The sequence below is a fragment of the Gopherus flavomarginatus genome, chromosome 13 (genome assembly GCF_025201925.1).
Source record: "Gopherus flavomarginatus isolate rGopFla2 chromosome 13, rGopFla2.mat.asm, whole genome shotgun sequence".
NCBI lineage: Eukaryota > Metazoa > Chordata > Testudines > Testudinidae > Gopherus > Gopherus flavomarginatus.
Window position 1 is genome coordinate 15,296,188 of NC_066629.1, and position 18,134 is coordinate 15,314,321.

Here is an 18,134-nt window from a genome sequence, read left to right on the forward strand (position 1 = left end):
AATGAGCCAAATTCTCCTGTCTGTCAAACTAATGAGATCCCATTGGGTCAACAGAAAGAGAACAAAGTATGTGCAAGACAGAAGAACGTGACTTCCAATGGAACGGACAAAAACAAAACCCTAATACCAGACATCTGGGAGGTCAGTGGCACTGCAGATTTAACAAGATAATCTGGTGACACAAACTAAAGGAGGCAGTGAGGTTTAGTGGTTACAGTAGCGGACTAAAACTCAGGAGACCTGGGTTCTAATCCCAACTTTGTCCCTGGATTTTTGCTCGACTTTGGCCAGGTCACTTCATCTCTGTGCCTCAGGTTCCCTATCTGTAAAATGGAGGTAATGATGTTGACCTCCTGTGTAAAGCACTTTGAGCTCTATGCATGAAAAGTGTTCTGTAAGGCCAAGTATTATTACAGTGATAGGTGTACTAGGAATAGCCACAATGGATAGTTTGGAAGAATAGATTAGATCCAATGTGAGGTCATCAGCAATCATTAAAAATGAAAATCCTGTGTAATGCAGTCAGTGAACCTGCTCATAGAAATGCCACAGTCTGCCATGTTGCCCATTTAGTGTGGGGCCCACTGGGATTCAGGGAAGAAGTCACCCTGCCCAAGACTGTCACAGGCAACGGCCCTAATACTCCTCCATAGAACTGCTTGAATTTTTTGTGAATGAATCATTTTTCCCTTTTCCAAAATAGATTCAGTTTTTTCAACCAAAAGCAAACATGAAAAAAATGGGTTTTGCCCCCACTCCACCTCCCTTTTCTTTTCAAAGGAGAAAAACTAAAAGATCGGGGGGAATGGAAGATTTTCAAGACCAAAAATTCTCAATACAAGTTTTTGTGAGGAAAAAAATTGGAATAAACAAAAGCTCCCTTTTGAGAGGCACAGCCCAGAAATGAGTTTGTAGCATTGTTGTTGCCCTGTTGGTCCCAGAAAATTAGAGAGACAAAGTGGCTGACGTAATATCTTTTATTAGACCAACTTCTGTTGGTGAAAGAGCTCTATGTAAGCTCAAAAGCTTGTCTCTTACCAATAGAAGTTGGTAAAAAAATATTACCTCACCTACCTACTTTCTCTAGAAATTAATTTGAAATGTTCTCACAAAATCACTACACTAATTTTCAACTAGCTTCCCCCAACCCCCAGGAATGTACTCAGGGCCAATAAGGGGTTAAGAAGTAGTGAGGGCTGGCTGGTGGCACTCATCATCTCTGCCAATTAACCCAGCTGGAGAGAATTAACCCTTGATTGCTGCTGAGGGAACAGAGTTGCACAGAGCTTATCTGTGAGCCTGCAGGTGGAAGTTACAGCCCTGTTTTGGTGATTTCTGATGTCCATTTGCAATGAAGGGAGCAGCTAGTCGGGGACTAAAGGAATTTGGAGGTGAGTTTTTTGCTTAATCAGTTGAAAGCTGAGTGACTTTGAACCCTGAGCAGAAAAGAACCATTCTTTCAGGCTTAGCTGAGGTCTTGTGTACTGTGGTTACGCAGCAGGGGTAGTCACTTCTTTGCCAGAATGCTTGGTTCTGTGCTCTCTTGGTGCCTTGTCTAGTCTGCCTGCCATTCTGAGTTCCCCTAGCTGTATGCCCTTTTTTCTTTCTTTTTAGGGAGATGATTGGCTTCTCTTTGGAAAAGACAGAGCAAGAGGAAAAGCCTCTGTGTTTCCAGAAAGCAAAGATGGCCTCAAGGAAGACAGTGACCTTCTCTTGGAGGTAAGGGGGATAGAAAGGGCTAGAATGTTGCCTTTGCAGGGTGCTCGCAGAGAGGGAGAGACACCTCCTAAGTGGGAGGCCAAATCCTGGCTTTGGAGCAGCAGATAGCAGCCCCCACCCTAGTTGTACTGTAGGAAGTGGTTGTATCCCCTAGCCTGATGCACATAACCACTAGGTGTTGGTTACATTGTCATGGTGCATTTCTAGAACTGTTGATTGTCCTAGAGCCAAACATGCCCTTCCCAGCTAGGGGGCTCTTGCTTTAGATTAAGGTGAAGAACAAATGCATGTTCTGCTCTGGCTCATGGGTTCTTCTGAGATCCCTTCCTAAACCCCTTCACCATGCTATTCCCCCAGCAGAGGAACCTTACATTTAAAGGTGCAGTACACAGAAAACAAAATGATACCTGCATATCCACAAGCTATGGTTCTTGTTAATAATATTAACACCTCAATAGCATGGTACCACCTGAAGGCACCCCTCTCAAGTAGACTGTTAAGCTCTATGGGGCAAGAAGTGTGTGCGTGCGTGCGCGTGCACGCACACGTACATGTGCAGACCCCAGCCTAGCAATGCTCCCCTCCCCCCCCAAGTCTCTGACTTGGCCCACTGTCACACAAGTAATAGCACTTAGAATCAGGGCCTCATTGTATTAGGTGCTGTACAAATATGGTACAAGACAATCCCAGCTTCCTAATGGGCTGAGACACCTAACTGTAGTGAGATTCATTCGTACAGACTCTTGCACTTGTGACCTCAACAGAGGCCTCTGCACAGGCCCAGGTCATTGCAGTAGCTAGTCTGATTGCAGGATGGGGGTTCACGTGGACAAGGCAAACAAACAATGGAAGGATGGCAGTGCTGTTGTACCCATTTTGCAGATGGGGAAATTGAGGCACTGAGAGACTGAATGATTTGACCAAATCCCTATGTAATCCCAAATCTTGCAAATTTCAGGATAGCTGTGCAACATGAATTGGGTACTGAAGCAGCAAAGTTTTGGTGTGATGTGCTGGGTGGTAAAGGGGGTCCTTGGTGATATGCCAGTGGAACTAGTGCCTGTTTTGAGACAAGCCCCGCCACCTTCATACTGAGGTTACAGAAGTTAAAGGGGGTTGGTGTGGGAGGTGGGGTGGTGCAGTGAGAGACAGGTGATGGTAAGAGTGAGGCAGAGAGGGGTGTGTTCTTGTCTCTTCTTCTGTTTACCTCAGTGCCTGGCAGGGTGGGAGCTGGATGTTTCTGTGGGTATGTCTACACTTCATTGTAGACATACCTGGGCTTGTGGACTTGGTGTTTCCAAGGCTGTGCTTGAGCATCTATGGTGCATTGTAAGCCTGGGTTTGCAATTGCCAGACCCAAGTCTCGCAGCTGTGCTAATCCATCCGTATTGCACTATGCAGGCCCGACTAGGGCTGCATCCACACTACAAAATGCCAAGGCTTGGACCTGAGTCACAGCAGGACTCGGGCTCAGATCCACCCTCCTGGGCAGGTTCTAGGGCCCAGGTCCTGAGCTGCTTGCAGACCTGAATCGGACAAACTGGGTTTAAACAGTAGGGGTTTGGGGCTCAAACCTAAGTCTGGGCCCAGGTTTACAATGCAGTGTGGATTATTGAGGGGAGCCCCAACTCCTTCGTACCTCAGGTTACAGAACTTAGAGGGGGCTGTTGGGAAGATTGTGACAGGGCAGCGAGAGGCAGGTCATGGACGGAGTATGGAAGGGTCTGTCTATACTGCAATCAGAGATGCCTTTGTAACACATGTAGATATACCTGAGCTAGTTTTGATCTAACTCCAATAACAATAGCAGTGAGGCCAGGCAGCACAGGCTAGCCATTTGAGTACAAACCCAGGGCCCCAGGAAGTGACCCACAATCCATGCTGCCGTGGCTTCACTGACATTGTTTGAGCTAGCTAGCCTGGGTACGCATCCTGCAGCCACACCTCTGACCGCAGTGTAAACAGACCCTTTGTCTGCAGCAGAGCCAGGCCTGTGATCACTGGCACTGCCATCCCAATGCCCCAAGTCCCATCTCCCTGAAGAGCAGGATTCTTATGTTTCTTCTTGCAGCACCTTCTGCAGGTGACAATTCAGCAGTGAGTCTTGCCCTTCCAGATGCTGCCTCCTCACCTAGATGCTGACCACAGTCACTTTCTCCACTTCTCTTGCCTGCTGATAGCATTGAATGCTAATACTGCCTTTCATATGGCTAAAAGCCCTGACATGGGGAATTTCCGGCCTGGCTAGATCATTAATCTTCTCACTTTCTTGGTATTTGCAGAATTGGGAGGGGGATGTGTATCTTTAAACCACATGTAGCATTAGCAAAACACAAACGCCTCTGGTTCATTGCACACGCTCCACTCACCAAATCCAGGCAGCGAGAACAAATACTTCTCCTTGCACTGAAGGAAATGACTTTAGACACAGCTGCAAATTACTATTTGTTTAATGCTGGAGGAAAACAGACTAAAGCCATAGTAATTTCAGGGGCAGAGTCAGTTCCCTGGAATTAGTTCTTTCATAAGGTTAAATGGATAGTGATGTGTTTCCTTTCAGCACAGAAAAGGTAGGGGATGGTCAACATGGGGACAGAAGGACAGCTGTGGCAGGGGGAGGAGGGGAAGGGTTGAGTGGGGCATACAGGTGGGTTTAGGCAGGTGGGGGGAGGGATAGCTCAGTGGTTTGAGCATTGGTCTGCTAAACCCAGGGTTGTGAGTTCAATCCTTGAGGGGGCCACTTAGGGATCTGGGTCAAAAATCAGTACTTGGTCCTACTAGTGAAGGCAGGGGGCTGGACTCAATGACCTTTCAAGGTAACTTCCAGTTCTAGGAGATAGGTATATCTCCTATTATTATTTATTTATTTATTTATTATAAGGGGCTCATAGGGAGAATTCTCATTGGGAGGACTTGCGGGGAAAGGTATGGTGGCAATGTGATTGGGAGGAGGACGTAGTCTCTAATGGCAACACATGAGTGGAAGAAGCAGATGGATGGTCCTGGGGCACACGTGTTAGTTTTGTGGATTCCATTGGCCAGACTCTGCTGCAGTAAAAATGAACAGGGACAAGAGACAGGCCCTGAAAGTGGGGGAAGTCTCTGCTTACTGAGGACGTGTGGCCTGGCCCGAGGAAGATGACATGCTGTTTAAAATGCAGTTAATCTGGAGGCTATTGCTGTTCCTGTGGATTTTATTGGTAGCAGAAGCTAAGGTGACCAGACAGCAAATGTGAAAATCGTGATGGGGGTGAGGGGTAATAGGAACCTGTATAAGAAAAAGACCCAAAAATCGGGACTGTCCCTATAAAATCAAGAAATCTGGTCACCCTAGCAGCTGTGGCAGTAGTGCCCCAGTTGTGCAGTGATGATCTTAATGGCCAGAGTCATGATGGCAGCTATCAATGCTGTTTGCTAACAGGTAGGGAGTGGTTAAAACGTTGCTAAGGGTAGTTGAGAACTGGGGAAGGCAAATTCTTCTATCTGACTTAGGGAAGTGGGGGAAGGGGGGATATCAGATTGTAGCTCGCTTCATTCTATCATGCAGAGATGTTTTAGTGGAGGTGATTGTTAGCAGAACTGACCCAAACTGGGTCACCAACCAGTGATTTGTGCCGTACCACAAAGTGGCTAGTAACTAGGTCAAACACAGACTTTTTGCAAGTGCCAGAAATGCATCTTCACCAGACAGAGAGGGATAGCTGTTTTGATGGGTCAGTAACACATCTTTTCTCTGCTACATATGAGGGCCAAGGCTTTCAAAACCCAATGATGATCTTTGGATGCCTCTGTTCTTGAATGCCCAACCTGAGACACCTGTGAGGGGCCAGGTTTGGGGGAAATGCTGAGTACCTGGCCTCTGAAAATCCGGCTCCTTAAAAATGTTTCAAAGCCAGACACCCAAAATCACTAGTCACTCTCAAAAACCCTGGTCTTGATCCTCCACGGCCTGAATTCTTTGCAATTTTCAGCATCTCCCCACACATGAGCAAAGAGTTAACAGCAGAGCCAGGTCTGTTGCAAGGATTGGTATTACTCCATCTGAAATAGCTTTACAAAATAGATTACAGTACATTATAAAGGACCTTGCAGTCATTAATGTGAATTGAGTTCCTACTGTATGAAGATTGATTTCCTGCGTCAGCCGTCTATTGGGTGAATAATGCGTGTGAAGATGCATACGCTCTAGCCATCAGCCTGTTTATCAGAATAAACAGTGTTCTGTAAAAATGCTCAGAAAGAGACTTAAAGATGCTTTAACAGGAATTTGTATGTAACCTCAATTTTTTTGCAGATAGTGAGATGCACACAAGCAGGAATTCATTAAAATGGGGTCTCTGGCCAGGGCCATGTTAAAGTACAGGCACAATAAGCTAAGTGTAGGGCTCCTGGAGTCATATGACGATCTCAGCTCTCATCTTAAATATGTTACGTGCGCACAAACTGAGTTAAAAGAACATTATTCAGGTTGCAAAGGTCAGTCATTTGAAAAAGAGTAAATGCCAACATTAAAGTTGTGTGCGCAACCTTATTTTGCCCCCCTTTGTGGGTAAGCGGTCTAGAATCAAAGAAATGTAGGGCTGGAGAGGATCTTGAGAAGACTGCAGCAAAATAGGCATTAAATACTTCAGCTTTCCTGATGTCACGTGTTGTGAGTTCTAGACTTTTGTTAATCTTTCTCTTGCTCTGAATGTTTGTAAGGAATCTCTCCTTATTACCTTTTCTGGCCCTTGCAAGATGTAACTCATTTTGTGCCTTAGCCTTTTTGATTTTGTCCCTACATGTTTCTGCTATTCCTTTGTGCGCATCCTTAGCAATTTGTCCATGTTTCCCCTTTTTATAGGATTCCTTTTTGATCTTCAGGTCATCAGAAAGCTCCTAGTAGAGCCACATTGGACCTTCCTATTCTTCCTGTCTTCCCTTTGCATCGGGATAGTTTGCTGTTGCAACGTTTAATATTGTCTTTCTGAGAATCTGCCAGCTATCCTGAATTCCTTTTTCCCTGAGATTTTCTTCCCACGGGACCTTTCCTACCAGTTCTGATCATGTCACATCATTTGGTCCTCCCTCTATAGAAAGAGTGTGGACAAATTGGAGAGAGTCCAGCAGAGGGCAATGAAAATGATTAAGGGGCTGGGACACATGACTTATGAGGGAAGACTGATGCAACTGGACTTATTTAGTCTGCAGAAGAGAAGGCGGGGCGGGATTTGATAGCAGCCTTCAAATACCTGAAGGATGGAGCTCGGCTGTTCTCAGTGGTGGCAGATGACAGAACAAGGAGAATGGTCTCAAGTTGCAGTGGGAGAGGTCTAGACTGGATACTAGGAAACACTATTTCACTAGGAGGGTGGTGAAGCACTGGAATGGGTTACCTAGGGAGGTGGTGGAATCTCCATCCTTAGAGATTTTTAAGGTCTGGCTTGACACAGCCCTGGCTGGGATGATTTAGTTGGTGTTGGTCCTGCTTTGAGTAGGGAGTTGGACTAGATGACCTCCTGAGGTCCCTTCCAACCCTAATCTTCTATGATTATCTTGACACCTACATGGATCATTAGCTGGGCTGGAACCTTTTTAGTGCTACTTGAGCTATTGGAGTAATTGATAACAATAGTAACTTGTCATCCTCGATGTGGCCCAGGACTCAGGGGGGTTGGGACAAATTGCCCATTGGTTTCACAGATATTTGCTGGGGAAATCCTCAGAACACACAGCCTGTAATAAAAAAGGAATGTTGCTGATGACAGAGGAAGGTGAGACTGAGGAAACATGGGTGCCATTACAGGCTGGAGAGGGCAAAGTAGTTCCAGACACTTCTGCTTGTTCCCTGCCGCATCCTCTCCAACCTTCCCTAGTTCTGTATCTTCCCCACTCCAAGTTCCTCATCCCAATACCATGGTCTTCATCTAGCTAGCCCCTGTCTCCATGCTTCCAGTTTCTCATACCAGTTTTAGGGCTTGTCCACAGTGGGAGTTATTTCAGAATAGTGATTCCTGATTAACTCCATTTATGGGAGTGGATTAAGCTAATTCAGAATAAGGCACTCTAACTCCACATGTAGTTGCTTTTATTCTGAAATAATCAGGGATAGTTAAGGCTATGATTTCTGTCATAGAGGTCATGAATCCGGGCATTTCAGGAACCACCGTGACTTCAGCCCTGGGGCAGCAGGGCTGGAGCGGTCAGGTGAGGACCCGCAGCTCCCGGCCCCTGTGGATGGCAGGGGGCCCTCTGGAGCAACTGAACTGCCACAGGGGGCATGGTGCCCCAGCAGCGATAGGTGCTGGAGCCTTCTCCCTCATTTTGTCACAGATTTTTTTTTAGTAAAAGTCACTGACACATCACAGGCTTCTGTGAATTTTTCTTTATTACCCGTCACCTGTTCATGACATTTTACTAAAAATATCTGTTACAAAATCTTAGCCCTAGGAGTAATTAATCACTTTAAATTCACATACTACCTTATTCCAGATTGATTTTGCATGTGTAGACAAGCCCCTAGCCTTCATTTCAGATCTTCTTGTCTCAGTCCAAATCTCCTTGTGCAGTTAGTCACAGCTTCCCCCTTCCAGGTTACTCCTCTCTCTCCCTCTCCTTCCCATCCAGCCTGTAGTTGCACCCTCTGCCCCCATTGCTCCATCTCACAGGCTTCTAGTTTCCCTCCCTGAGCTCCTCAGCCAGTCTCAATGCCCCACCCTAGTTCCTTGTCCCAGTGTCTTTGTCCAGACAGCCCCAGCACCCTTACTGGCACCTGGGTTTCTTAGCTGATCTCACTGTCTTTTTCTCTCCTATCCATACACACAGCAATGTGTCCCAGGGTACTTGCTCAGACAATCCCTCCCCTCCTCAACCCCCACCAGCCTTTAGTTCTGCTTCCCCCAAAACTCCTCGGAATCTTCTACTCTGCTTTACTTTCCCCCCTCCACTTAAATCAGGCACCTTCCTCCTCTGTGCCACCTCAGCAGAGTGGAGAGGAGACAACCATAATAATATATACACATACCAGCCCTGCCGATAATATCTCTCTTCCACCATGGGGAGGTGAAGAAATGAAAGTGCAACTGGTGCAGCAGTGTCTGCCTGAACCAATATCTCCAGAGGTATAAACAACCCCATTGATTTCTGAAATCTGTTTCTCTGGGATGCCCACACTAAGAGCACCCCAATAGAGGCCTGTAGTGGGCATGGGGGGAGTGGCAGCTTTCTGTTGCCGTGCCCCATTGTAGCAATGCGAGGAGGGGGCAGACAAGGCCTCCACCCACCCACACACACTTAGTCCTATGCTCAGGTGGGTGGAGGCTGAATCTTCTGTTATCTGAGACAGCGGTGTATACAGGGAGCAGAGCTCCAGGAAGAGCCAGCCAAGGAGTGGTGCCATGTCCCTCACCAACACAGCTGATGGTTCTTGTGTAGCTGGTCACTGCCAAGCTGAGGAAGGTTGGAGCCCCATGGTGCAGGAGTTAGTGTGACCAGACAGTAAGTGTGAAAAAATTGGGACAGGGTGGGGGGTAATAGGAGCCTATATAAGAGAGAGACCCAAAAATCAGGACTGTCCCTATAAAATTGGAACATCTGGTCACCCAGCAGGAGTGGAGCCATAGGGGAGAATGTCGAGCAAGCCTGGGGCCCAGAATGCTTTGCTCCAGCTCTGGCTGGTGGCCTTCCCAAAGGGCTGTACTCCTGCTCCCCAAGATGCAGGGTCCAGCAAGTCTCATCTGACTTTCTGAGCTGCCTGTAAAAGGGCTGGGTTAGTCAGAGCAAAGGTCTTTAAAGAGGCCTGGGTGTACAGCATATTGGTGCTGTCTTCGCCATGCTTGTAGAGCAGAAGATGACAGTGGTTTGGAAGCTATTCAAATTTAGGCCCTAATCCTGTCTTGGGGTCTGCAGCTGCAAAATCCCACTGGCTCTCTGTACAGGTGCAGAGGCCCACACAAGCAAATCTGATGCAGGATTCAGGCCTAAAGGAGCCGGCTCATAGTGCCACCTCTTTGTTGCCCAGCCCTAGGGGAGAGAGTACATCTTCAGTCAACTGAGGAGTTTGGTACCCGAGTTCAGTGTCTCAGGGTTGAACTGTAGGGGTGGGGGCAGGGAGTTCCCGAGGAGCCTTCCAGAGCATCTCCACTGTTAACCAAACAAGGCTCCCATAAAAGTTCATTAGCTGTAGTTATAAATTAATAATCCCTGCTGCGACTGTTGTGTAACAAGATGGCAATCCTGACTGTATCTGTGAATAATTCATGCTATTAAATTTGTTACATCCAGCACTTATTTATCCGCTGTTGTCATAAACAGATAGCTAAGGGTTAATGTCTCTTTCACCTATAAAAGGGTTAACAAACAGTAACCTGAAACACCTGACCAGAGGACCAATCGGGGAAACAAGACTTTTTCAAATCTGGGTGGAGGGAAGTTTTGGGTGTGAGTTCTTTGTTCTTTGTCTTGGTTCGGTGACCCTCTCAGCTTTGAGAGTGATTTTTCTATCTCCAGGCTTTCTAATCTTCTGTTTCCAAGTTGTAAGTACAAGGTAGTAAGACAATAGGTTTATATTGTTTTTTTGTATTTACATGTGTGTAGTTGCTGGAGTGTATTCTTTTTGGATAAGGCTGTTTATTCATTTTTCTTTTAAGCAATTGACCCTGTATATTGTCCCCTTAATACAGAGACCATTTTATGTCCTTTTTTCTTTCTTTTTATATAAAGCTTTCTTTTTAAGACCTGTTGGAGTTTTTCTTTAGTGGGGACTCCAGGGAATTGAGTCTGCAGCTCACCAGGGAATTGGTGGGAGGAAGAAGTCAGGGGGGAAAAATCTCTTTGTGTTAAATTTACTAAGCCTGACTTTGTATACCCTCTGGGTGAGGGGGGAGAGAGGTTAGATCTCTCGGTACTTGTGTTTCAAGGACTTGAAGCAGGGATGGTGGAATCCCTTTGTTTAGATTCACGGAGTTTGAATCTGTATATCTCTCCAGGAACCCAGGGAGGGAACACCTGGAGGGGAAGAAGTAGAAGGGAAGTGGGTTATTTCCCTTTGTGGTGAGACTCAAGGAATCTGGGTCTTGAGGTCCCCTGGGAAGGTTTTGGGGAGACCACAGTGAGCTAGGCACTGTATAATTCCTGGCTGGTGGCAGCAATTACCAGGTCCAAGCTGGTAACTAAGCTTGGAGGTTTTCATGCTAACCCCCATATTTTGGACGCTAAGGTCCAGATCTGGGAAGAAATGTTATGACAGCTGTGACTACAAATATTCCTCTCTCTCCATAAACAGCATATGTTATTATCCACCAGGCACAGAGATTTAGTGGTCATCGTGAAGATCCTGTACCACTCGATGCATGGCTGTGAGTGGTGTGGGGGGGGGGCGGGGGAGGGTGTTGGGGAAAACAATTTGGAGCTGACTCGAGTGTTTCTATTAATCAAATGTCCAGAAATGAAATGGCATCCACATTCCTTCATGTACACATAGGTTTGGCAGAATTCAGCATGTATTTTTTTAGGATGTCAATAGATAATACTGATTAAAAATAATCTTTTCTTTTCTTTTTCTTCAGTTTTGTATCCACTTTTAATTTTTTTACAGTTGTGGGAAATTATGGAAGAGTCAGACAATTGTTATTTAATGACAGTGGACATTGATTCCAGAAAGTTAACAGTTTATAAAGCACAAGCTGTCAACGTCACATGGTAAAATATACCAAGTAAATATCCGTAAATCAAACTCTTAAGTTCTCAAGCAGCACAGTTTTTGCCTCTCTGTAAATTTTAATTATTATGATGGTGTGATAAATGAAGCGGGGGGGTAGCTCTCTTTTATGGACATCCAGCCAACCAGTAGCTATAAAATCCCTCTTAGTAGTGGTTCTCTAATTGCTCTACCTGTAAAGGGTAAAAAAGTCTCACTGCTATGCATAGGCAAAAGAAAGTGCGTGGGCTCCTGGCCAAAAGAGCCAATGGGAAGGCTAGCACTTCTAAAAATTGAAACAAAGACTCCTTTTGTCTGTCTGTCTGTTCTCCCAGGGAGAGGCGGACAGGGCAGAGCTATGCTGTAAAAAGCTTGGGGCCAGGTATGAAAAATCCTCAGTATCACACCTAGAAACTACTCATTTGAAACCCAGATATCTAAGTAGATCAGGAAATGTCGAGGAAGACACGATTAGGTTTATCTTTTTTTATTTCTTTATGGCTTGTGGACTCCTCTGTGCAGTAGCATAGCTGGGGGGGAGTGGGGCAGCGGCTGCTCCCCCACTGAGCCTTGTCAATTTCTTGGCATCTTTTTACTTCACCCAGAAGAGAGATTTAAAAAAAAAAAAAAGGCGCCACCCACTGCAGCACTCTATTTTACTCACCTGGAGGCGCTCCGGATCTTCAGCAGGACCTTCAGTCACTCTGTGGGTCTTTGGCAGCATTTTGGCAGCGGGTCCTTCAGTGCCACCGAAGACACCCAGAGCTAGTTAAGGACCCACTGCCGAAGACCCAGAGCACCGCCAGGTGAGTAAAAGCACTGCAGTGGGTGGTGCCTATTTTTATTTTTTATTGCTCCCCCTGTTCCCTCCATCTGGCTACACCACTGCCTCTGTGCTAACCCCAGGTGTTTTTGTTTTGCTTATAACCTTTAAGCTGGACCTCAAGAAAGCTATTCTTGGTGCTTAATCCTTGTAGTTGCTCTTTTAAAATCTAGCAATAGCCTGAGTTCCCAGATGTATTTTTTTCTTTTTTTATTAATAAAATTTACCTTTTTTTAAGAACAGAATTGGATTTTTTGTGTTTTAGGAGGTTTGTGTGCAAGTTGTTTTAATTAGCTGGTGGCAACAGCTGATTTCCTTTTTTTCTTTCTCCGCTCTTCCTCGGAGAGAGGATGAAAGGGCTTGAGGGAACCACACGGGAAGGAATTCCCAAGTGCGCCTTCCTGGGCTCTCAAAGGAGTTCTGCACTTGGGTGGTGGCAGCATCTACCAATCTAAGGTCAGAGAAAAGCTTGAGGGTTTAATACAAGCCTGGAGTGGCCAGTATTAATTTTTAGAATCCTTGCGGGCCCCTACCTTCTGCACTCAAAGTGCCAGAGTAGGAGAAATAGCCTTGACAGATAGAAATATTTTTTTCAACAGTTTGAGTATACAGTGAAATTGATATTTATCGATTTTAAACTCTCTAACCCTTCCAAGCCTATGCAGACAGAGGCACAACCCAAAAAGTTGAAATCTGACTTCAGATTCAAACTTCCTCAGTGTATCTTACAAGGTGCTCAGCCGTGAGTTTGTTTTGGACTCACCTCTGACATGAATTGAACTGTACTTTTAAAAATGTAGCCCCCACATTAATCTTCTCACCAGCCATCTGCTAGCCAGAGGGCTTTTCAGGAGAATGCTGAAGCCACAGGTATGAGACCAACCCATTTATCTGATAGCAAGCAGTACAGGGCTATGCCTCTGGAAATTGCTTCTGCTGGCTGTTCTCCCAAGCAATAGGGTTATAGTAAACACTGCAAGATCTGTGTGGTTCTTCTCCCTCCCCACCAACCCCAAATAAATAAATAAATGAGGGAATGGCAAGTTTGGGTGTAAATGGTGCAGGGAGAGTCACTACTTGGAAATAAATTACCAGTAGGGAGGCCTAGATGGTGGGTGAGAGTGGGTTTAAAAATGGGATGGCCTTTGTTTGGAAGGTGAAAGTTCTGGGTTCTTTCCAAGCTTTGCTGCAGACTCACTATAAGATCTTGGGCAAATCACTTCACCACTCAGTGCCTCGGTTTCCACATCTGTAATATGGGGTTAGCGCTTCTCTACCTCACCGAGGGACTGTGAGTTTTAACAAATGTGTGTAAAGTGCTCAGATTTCTGGAGAGCAGGGGCTATGATTTTGCACTATTAATCATTTCCCAATAACTGAGCTTGAAACAGGGAATCTAGGTATTTAAACCAGCACAAGAGAGAAATGATACTAATTCAGAGATGGACCAAAATTATCTCTTGGAAACACATGTACACAGGTAGCATATTTAAATATGTAAATGGTCAAGCAACATCTTATCTACTGCACCTTTAAATCTCAAAAGATTTTGATATCTGCAGAAATAGGGAGCCATTTTGTGTTCAGTTGAATGCAGAACGCTGTAGGCACACACATTGTGCTCTCTCTTAGACACTTTTCTCCTGTTCTATTTTGTTGTTGTTGGACTAAAATAAAGGTGACTGTTACTGGGAGCATTTTATTCTTTGTGCATAGAAAAAAACATAACATTTGGATGCAACTTCTGAAGTGTTTCGGTATATTGGGGAATACAGATGGCTTGATTCCTACACTCCCAATGTTTCCAACATTTCTATATTGCTGTATTAATAGGGCATAAGATGATTGCAAGGTTCACAAATGTGCTTGTCACTCTTTGGGGCTCGTAATCTTGTAATTAACTGAAGTTTTAAATTAATTTTACAGCATGATCTCTATCAGCTTTGTCATCTGGACTGCCCAGGCATGATCATCCAGAGCAAGACTCAAACAGAAGCATTTGGGGACACTACTGAGTCATCTTACATCCCTTTCCTACATGCTAATAACTTCTTTGGTATCCTGCCAGTAAGTACAGTATACACTTGCACATATTTCCACGTAACCTATAAAAACATTAGTCAGCTAAAGTTAGTAAGTTTTTGTTTATTTGCACACAAAAGTATTAATTGATTGGAAGTTGGGAGCGCATTTTCATGTAGGAAATACATGAGAATTTTTGTCCATGACAAACTTATAAGGAAGTGATGCAATTCCATAAGCTCTTTCATTTGAAGTCATATTAAACAAAACCCAATGCTCTGTCACTTTTAATGTATGAATAACTTGCATGATGATTTTTAGACTAAGTTCTTCAAAGGTTTGCCTAGTAAACAAGTGTCTCTTTTAGTACACTGGGGATCATTGGTGGGGAGGAAAGGCCTGTTGCTGATGGGTTTATAGGGGTGTTTTTAATGTGCTTGCATGCAAAGGAACTGTGTAAAAAGAGGTGGCTTATTGATCTTCTGAACTGGAAGAAGGGATGAGATGTGCATGTTAATTTGATGAGCTAATGAGTATTGGGGCCCGCTCAATAAGGGGGGTTGGAGAGAAAAATGGCCCTCGGCTACTGTGGTATGCAGACTTCCTTAGTCAGAGACTTGCCTTTTTCGGATGCTGAAAGAGAGAGGCTCCGGCCAGCCTGAGAGAGTGAATGTTTTAATCTGTCGGGTGTCTTCATCTTGTTTAATCAGACTGACTCTAAGTCTGGAGCCTATCCAGCTATGTTTGGCTATTCTGGTTAACCTTGATGTTGGGACGTGCACCTGACCTATGCCCAACGCAGCTGTCTTTTGTTTAAGATAATTGGAAACAGAGAGGCGTGACTGTTGTGGTGTTCACGGGAGGACAGGTGCCTTGGCAAACAGCTGCCTGAACTCTGACCTCAGAGGAGGGAGGCCAAGCCAGGAGGAGAGTAGCAGCTGGAGAAGGTCAGTTAAAGGCAAAAAATAAGTTGCTATCTCCCCAAAGATGCAAATGGCTCATTCCTGGGTTTAGTTACACTGAGCATGGTTCGCTGAGACAGATCACCAACAGATAATTGGTAATTGAATATTGTACATGGCCAGTCTCTATGGCTCCCTCGTTGTTTGGAGTGTTAAAGATTTTTGTTTGTTCTTAATGTGGCCTGCTATCTTACTCTAGCTTTTCCACATAATACACAGTATAATGAAACATGAAATATTAGGTTCTCTCCAAACCTATGTAAATGGTTTAATTAACATCAGATTTTTACCGAGCATGTCAAGATTGGAGACATCTCATAAGAAAGAGAAATGAAATGCAATCTAATCCAAGAGTATACAGCTCTCACATATGGCCAAGTCAAGAGATGAGGAATGAGCTTAAAATGACCAAATCAGCTGATACAGATGGAAAAACTATTACTACCCTCCCGCCCCCCGACTCCCTAAAAATGTTCACAATTGAAATTCCTCCCACAACTTGAAATCTATGGCAACATTACAATGTCATAACCAGCTGTGTATCTTTTGAAAGATTAAAAGACAAAGTGAAAAGTAAGGAAAAAAGAACAATGATGCAGAATCATATGGGGGTGGGAGAACACTTAATTGAGCTTGATGGAGGGGGGCAGGTAGAAACATCCCCTAAATCAAAACTCCAAATACATCTGTGTCCTCTTGCCATGGGAGTTTCATAGACTGGTTGCATCAAATTTCAAACAATGTAATCTTTAAAATAATAATAAAGAAACTGTAAATGAGGACTTCTGGCAGAATGACAATAGAGTCTCAGCAGTAAACAAGCTAGTTAAGATGACAAATGAGGTCATTAAAGTAAATAGTATAAGCTGATTCTCAGCCATGGCTAGGAATCCTTCTTATGATAGAGGATATTAACATGACAAAGGAGATGGGGGCGGGGTGGGAAATCACTGGTGACAAGTTTATCTGGGGCACAGGAATGGTGCATCTCCATTTATCAGTTCCAGTTCTTTATTTTCCTTGTAAAGTGCTAAGTCCATTCTATTTAGCTGAGAATTAACAGAATGTGTTTTAGAAGCATATTAAAGATTATAAACTGCCACCTTGCTAAGCAGCCTGCACAATGCCTCTTAGCTTAGTGTGAGGTCTTCCGTGGTTTGAGTCAACTGGGTTTTGTGACTTTGGATTTCTAGGAAATGGTTCTCTCACTCTTCCACATCTGCAGACTATTGCTTGAGAGCACCCCTCCACTTTCCAGCCCTGATCTTTTGTTTTTCTCTGAGCAAATACACTGCTTGGTTACAGGAAACCTCAATATTAGGGTAAGAACAGAGCATGTGCAACAAAACTAATCTTTCCACAAATATTTGTTCAAACTTCTAAGCTAACTTGACTACCAGAGGTGCTCTAACTACAGCTGGTTAGAAAGCAGGACTTAGTTGTGATTAAAAAATTCGTGGAATTATCATCCTTTTATTGTTGCTGTTTTGAAGTTGCAAATTGCACATCAACTCCAGCTGAGTTTATGGATGAGAATGCTCCCTTACGACTCCATCCTCCAATGTCCTGAGCAGCTCACCTTCCATTTATCTTAACAGGAGATGAGTAGCTCAGTGCATCAAAGGATATCCAGACTGGGAACAGCACGTTGTCAGTAAATGATGGAGAATTTCCATGGGCAGTGAACTTTGAAATCTCACATTAAACCTGATTTCAAAGTGATGTTTGTCCAATTGGGAAACACACACGCCATGTGAACTGTGTCTCCAATCAAAACTAGCCAGTGCACCTTAGATGTTTGTTTACTTACAACCAACTGCTTGTCAACAGTCTACGGAGCAAGAACATGTTCAGCAAGTAACTGCATAATGAATACATTCAGGGGAGTTGGAAGCTGTTCATGGATGACTCCTGAAAGGAAAAAGAGGCAAAATTATCATCCGAGTTATTGGCTTGGCTCTAACAGGGACAGTATTAAAGAGACAAAATGAGGCCGTTCCATACTTGTAGCATGTTAAGTTTATTAGGACTGACTTTCCTGTGACAACTTGCTGTCCCTGACCCTCTAATCTCATCTGCCCAGTTTGCTTTTATCCCTTTGTGTGTGTTCCCTTCTCTAATTTTGGTGTCCTCCACAAATCTGATTGTGGTTGAATTTATACACAAGAAACATTACACAGTGAAGGTGTAAAGCAGATACATGAGGTGCATTAGGGTCTACTAATGACCTCAGGTGGCTAAACAACCTGCAAGAAATCCTATGAGTTGTGGACAAGGATACAAATAGCAGAAAATGTCACCGGTGGAAGATGTGCCGATGCTGCATCATAATGCCAAGCAACTCTGCACACCCCTTGCAAGCTGTCACTATGAGTCAGTTTTAGAACCTGATACAAAGCCTATTGACATCAATGGGAGGTCCCACACCACCACTCATCAACTTCAATGGGCTTTTCATTGTACATTAGTACTCTTTGTGATGGAGTCCGGCAATGGGAGTTGTCCAAGGTGCTGAAGGACAATGTTGACTCCTTAAGCCTCATTGGCTATACTGTGGTCCCCTCAGAATTACTAATTCATACCCTTGTATCACAGTGCACCTGAGGAATCTTGTACTCTTTCGATTCCTGTAGGGGATCTTGGCTTTTGTCTGATATAAAACACGGCTTTGGTAAGAGAGGCAGTGTTCTCTAGTGGATAGGGCACTGGACTGGGAATCTTCAGCCCTGGATTCTACTTTCAGTTCTGCCATTGGCCTGTGTGTGACCTTGGGCAAATCACTACCCTACTTCCTGCCTCAGTTTCCTGAGCTGTACAGTAGAGATAATGATACTTGCTCACCTTGTGTAAAGGTATCTTACAAAACCTTACTAGAGGTAAATAAGAATTAAGCTGAATGTCTAGGTTCACCCCATTATAAAAAAGCCACATC

At 44.5% G+C, this 18,134-nt stretch overlaps 1 long non-coding RNA gene across 3 annotated transcripts in view; it reads left to right on the forward strand.

Moving 5' to 3' along the window:
- Positions 1-1,254: 1,254 nt before the first annotated feature.
- LOC127033697 (uncharacterized) overlaps positions 1,255-18,134 on the forward strand; it is a 112,267-nt gene continuing 95,387 nt past the window's right edge. For 2 of the 3 annotated variants that reach the window (XR_007769185.1, XR_007769184.1), the window contains exons 1-2: positions 1,255-1,719; positions 14,145-14,285. This is a non-coding gene — a long non-coding RNA (uncharacterized LOC127033697). Of the gene's footprint in view, positions 1,720-14,144; positions 14,286-15,058; positions 15,123-18,134 lie in introns of those variants that run through there. The other variant, XR_007769186.1, reaches the window with a different exon arrangement.